This window comes from Pagrus major, chromosome 6 (assembly GCF_040436345.1).
Source record: "Pagrus major chromosome 6, Pma_NU_1.0".
Taxonomy (NCBI): Eukaryota; Metazoa; Chordata; class Actinopteri; order Spariformes; family Sparidae; genus Pagrus; species Pagrus major.
In genome coordinates this window covers 14,724,142-14,730,141 of record NC_133220.1, presented here as the reverse complement: position 1 = coordinate 14,730,141, position 6,000 = coordinate 14,724,142, and positions in this window count along the sequence as shown.

The window sequence follows — 6,000 nt, the reverse complement described above, 5'->3', positions numbered from 1 at the left end:
AAGTCACATGACATTGAAGTTATTAAAAAGAAAAACGAAGTTAGGCCGATTAGCTCAGTCATACGGAAGAGTATTAGTGCCAGGGGTGAGGAAAGATGCACTTCAAGATGTCGTCTCAAAAGGTCAACTTTAATCTTGAAATGTCAAGTTTAATCTCCACATTTCGAGAATAAAGTGGACCTTTTGAGACGACATCAAATGCCTCAACAAAATGCCTTGGGTAGATGAACTGATGAAACTGCTTTAGTCACAAAGAAATTATTTCTCAGTATCAGGACTTGGAAGAGATTTTTTTTTATTATCACCCCTGGCCATAATACCCTCTGTACATTCAGATATGCAGACCTATGTAAAATACATTGATTAGGCCTGCACATTATCAAGTAGGTGTGCTATAAGAAACAAATCATATTTTTTTTCTTACTAATTTGGGCAACTCTGTAGGAAGGTATTGAAAATACTTTTTGTCAGCGTAGTAGTAATTTATTGACGGTCCCTAAGTGAAACTGCTTCAGGGCGACAGATCACAGAGCAGCTGGCCGTCCTCCCTCAGTCAACCCCGGGCTGAAACACGACGAGGATGTCGCTGGACCCGGAGTAAACATCTACTGAATATTCATCCTTAAACTAACTCCAGCACCGTGTAGCAGCTATAAAGTAAGTTTTATTCAAGTGTTTTTAAAAAAAAAATCTTTCGCACTTCCTCAGTCGCACGCTTGACAGTCACAAAGTGAAACCGAAACTTAAGAGCAGCCACGCTGTGAAAATACTTAGTTACTTGTAAAAAGTTCAAATCTAAGTGATGTAAAGTTTTTTTTTCTAAATCCCATTATCAGAGTCAGTTTTACTATAACGTCTGATGTTTTGGATTAACGTTACATGTCTACTGTTGTGTTGTTACAGTCTATAAGATCATATGTGTGTAGCCTCGCTTGTCCCGTCAGTCATGTATTTCTAAAAAACTCTTCATGGTGTCAGAAAAACACAACTTTTTAACATCTGTGTGACGATTTATTTTCCCTATAAGTCCAAGAAGATTTTAAAAACTTTATTTAGAATCAGAATGAATCACTAGTTTTACAAAAGATGGGTTTTCACAGGAAAATGAGTCACATTTAAAGAATCTGTAACTCAAGCAGTCAGACAAATGGAGTGGAGTATTTGCCTATTAGATGTGGTGGAGTTGAAGTACTCGAGTAATGTACTCATCCAGCATCCAGTGTTGTAAAAAAGTACCCCAAATTTGTACTGTAAAAGTAAAGAGATTGTGTTGTCACCCATACAAATGGTACTTGAGTAGAAATCTTAAAGTATCTGATGTTAAATGTACTCAAGTACCAAAAGTACAAGTAAGAGTAAATTGTACAGATAACACCATGTAGGTACGATTATCCGCTTCGATAATAACTGTATCCGATAAAAATACATTAATGTAAAACTACTTTGACTCTGATACATCATGTAATCTGCAAAGTAACTAGTAACTAAAGTTAGCAAATACATGTAGTGAGTTCAATCTTGGTGTTGTGTTGTTATTTGTTATGTTATGTTCCAGTATTTGGACAGATGCTTTGGCAACATTGTTGTTAAACTTTCATGCCAATAAAGCCCCTGAATTTGAATTTGTTAAAAGTGTAGTGGAGTAAAAATATATAGTTGCATAAAATGGAAATACTCAAGTAATGTTCAAGTGCCCAACGACTCTGGTAAAAGTAAAAGTCACCAGTGGGAATAATACTTTATAAGTATAAGTCTTAAAGTATATCATATTCAATGTGTTTAAGTAGTACAAGTCAATTGTAACCTTATATTATCATGTATGTACATTCGATGGATTAATGGCCTGGCTGATCAGATTTGACTTAAAGAGAAGACAACTGGATGTTTTCTAGATGAGCTGTTGATTTTATACTCGTAACGTAACTCCATGATCTCACCATGACCCTGACTTATATAGTATGTGTTACACAGGGTTCCAATGCTTCCTGGAAAACCTGGAAAACAGTTGACCAGTTTTCCAGTCATGGAAAACACATGGAAAATTAGAGCAAAAGCAAAATGTCCTGGAAAATCTTGTCATGTCCTGGAACAACTTGGAGTAACTTGTAGTTAGTTGCGTCTCAGTATTATAATTCTAAGTTTTGAACATAAGATTTTTATTTTTACTGCAAATGTTTATCTATTCCACATATATGTCATCAGTGTGCTTGATTACTAATATTGGTATTGGTATCTTAAACATTGCACTTGATTAAATGTCACTTTCTATGTCTTTTCTCCATTTCTAAAGCAGAATGATGTTCGGAGGCGCCATGGAGATTGTTTCACCCTTAATCGTCAGTTGTTGTATCATCTGCTTTGTGATGCTTTGCTGCTTGTTGTGCAAGAAGTGTCGAAAAAATCAAGGCAACCAAGGTAAGACAGTGTACTTTATTCAGGCAACCACAGCCTTTTCTATGTACTGTACTGTACTGTACTATGTACTGCTAAATATGAAGTTACTTACCATAGCAAGTGATTAACAAGTTGTTTCTTTCTTTGTTTAATTTGTTTAATGATAAATTGACTCAAAGGAGTATTTGTGTCTTTTTCTCAAACCGTACTTATTCTCTGAATTAACTTACACCTACAGCGAACACCACTGTAGTCTACACTTCACCCCAGCAGCCACTCCCCCCATCCGGATATCAGCCATCCTACCCAGGCTTCCAGCCTGTACCTGTCCATGGAGGATATGGAGGTCCGCCCTTCGCTGCAGGACCACCACCCTCATACTCGGAAGCTAGTGAGTTATTTCATGACATCATTCAATTTAACAATTCATATAAACAGTGACTGACACACAGTTCTCCAAGCTAGCGTGATAAAAAAAAAAAGTGGATGCTATCGGTTCTTGACTAGACGGACTAGAAATATCTCCTGTTGCCAAGTCGTATCTAAGGTTGGTCCTGTTTACTGGAATGATGAACGTTATGGGTAATGATTGTTCCAGATATTAGTCAAACAATCATGTGTTGTCAGGGAAGCAGAGTTATGGCTTGTGAAAAACTTAAGATTTTGATAAAAATATTTTTTATATAAACCAGATATGCCCTTCAATGTGTCCTTAATCAGTTATACTGATAGTTATTAATGGACGACACAGAGTCCAGAACTGGTTCCCTCTGCGAAGTTAATGAATTCCTGATAATGGACGCCTCTTCAGACGTTATCCCTTACATGAATGAGTCCTATGCACTGGGTGACATGTTCCTCCATTACCATGGTCACTTTATACAGTAATGTTTGTTAAGAACTACACTGGCCAGATATTTAAGTATCTTAGAAACTATTTTAAAGTCTTGTGTTTTTAAAGGATAGGGAAGTCATTAGACATCTTTGACAAAAACATTATTTTTATTGTTACAGGCCAACATTTTTCGGTAACAACAAACCAAATATGTGTTTTTGTCTTTTCAGCTGATCCAACTCTGTTCCCAGCTGCATTCGGTCCACCACAGCCAATGTACCCCTACCCCGGGCAGCCTTATGGACCACCACCACATTCACATGAACTGGCACAGCCGGCCTACAACCCCGCTTATGGTCCAAACCCCTAAACCAGCTCACTAGACCGAAACACTCCTTGTTTTAAAAACCCTGGCTGCACCACCATTCTCACTGGAATGTGAAATGTGTGGATCGTGTTGTTTTGATACAGTGGAAACTCCCATTTGAATTAAATACACTAGATCTCAGGAATATATATATGGAAATATCTACATATATTGTGTATTTAAGACAGTAAAACTCATCACTTTATCTTGCTGCTGCTTTTTATGCGTAGACCTCTGTGAACGTGAGCTTCAGGAATGGCCTTTTGTTAGTATCCAGCTGTGGTGCCGTTAGATCGATTGAAATTCTAGTGAACTTCAAAACGCCTCTGTTGTGATAAACGCCAGCAGCCACTAGAGGTCGCCTCTGCCTCAGGGTTGTTTTGTATAGAAAGAAAGGGGAACACAGTGGCTGAGCATTGTTTGCTGCATGCAGGTGACAAGTCTTGTTATCGATCATTTTTTGTTACTTTGTTAAAGCCTAGTTTACTATTAATAAGTGAGTAGTTACCTGCTGATAAATGCATAATCAAGTATGTGTTAATCTTAATTAAAGGTGCACCATGCAGTTTTAGGGGTGACATTTTAATCAGAAGAGAAAAATCATTGATTGATTAATATTTTTAATAACTGAATAAACAGAATAAACTAACTGTCCTCAAAGGACAACACAATTTATATAATAGTATTACGTTGTTTATATTTGCAGGAGCCGTCTTAGGAGCCACGTTTTTAGCTTCAAACTGTGTTCTGGGGACCTTATTCCCCTCTGACAAAGACTCGTTTATTCAGAAATACATAAAATAAATATTTCTTATTGATACTGTGAATGTTTAATTTGAATTTCTTTATTTTTATCATCAAAACTTCATAGTGCACCTTTAAACAACATAAAAGCTTAGTAAAGTTTTAGCAGTGATGTAATCAGGAAGTTAGTTAAGCTCAAAACGTTCGTAAGTGTCTATAAACTGCAAAAAAGTTTTTTTTTAAGAGCTCAAAATATCTTATAATCTACAAAAACCTGTTTATGGCGCTATGGATATTGATGTTAATTGGCATCTTATAAAGATTATAACACCAACACTTTCAAGGATCGTAATATAAAGCGTTACCCCTGGGCTTTGGTTTCTTCCACTGCATCAAAGCAATGGAGACTTTTACTACCTTGCTTCTTAAACTCACTTACAATAAAATTAGGTTGTTATGAAATCCATAAAGTCGTAACTCATTGTTATCACCTACAGCGAGACAAAACCACTGTGCTCTGCTCAATTTAGCCTCTTCCTGTGGGATCACGTGCAGTTAAATAGCTACAGTGGGTGTGCTTGCATTTAATCCCATAATAACCAGCACCACTCCCTCTTACAGCATCCTGCACTATCCATTAATCAATACAGTAATAGTGCTGACTGTGGCTGTCTCAGTCATCGTAGCGACGGGGGGCTATAACAGGAAAAATGACCCTGCCCGTATGTACTGCTCCCTGCTTGCCGTCTAAAATAAGATCTCCCTCTCCTTGAAGTGTGGCTCAGACTGCTAATGAGCACTCATGTCGGGATGCCTGTGTCATGGACGATGTGGCAAATAATCTTTACAGCCAGTTCTCCTCCTCTCCATCCCTTTCTTCTCCTCTCTTTCCCTTTCTTCCATCCCTCCCTCTGACTGTGCTTTGTTCTGTCTAAAGGCATTTTTGTCTGGCCTCCTGCCCGAGCTGCCATTAAGATGTTTTCAGTATTTTCTCGACGTCCCACACCATTCCTCATGTCTTTTCCCCTTTTCTTCTGCTCAGTGGAATCCTTCTGGTATTTACCGTATATCTCAAGTCAGAGATCGAGAACCGACAGGGGTCACGATGCAGGTCAGAAATCAACCTTTTGATAAGATTTTAAATAATTATTCAGGGCTCTGTATGGAGCCAGTGAGCAGTGTGTGGGAGCACAAACTCCCCAATGCGTGACCTCGCTCCTGCCAAGATGCTCCTAAGAGATACAAGCATGCTGAACTCTCCCACACGCTCAGGATGGAAACACAAACAGACTGGACAGCATTATTCATGTTTTGTTATTTTTAAAAATCTGTTCCATCACCAAAGGTTGAGTGATTAAAAAAAAGTTTCCAACATTATTTATATTTGATATTTTTACCATATTTTCCTTTACTTAAGATAAGTGTTAACAAATTTTCAAGAGAGTGAACCGTGTATCAATGTGTATCATCAACCATCGAATGGATTGCCATAATATTTTGTACAGACCTTCATGGTCCCCAGAGGATGGTCCCAACCACTCGAACAGAGCAGGATAAATCAGCATTTTCCTTTTGCAATAAGCAAGCTAAGAAAGGCGTGACATATTTAAACATACTTTAAAATCAGTTTTTACAGACGTGCACATGTTATTCCTTTTAA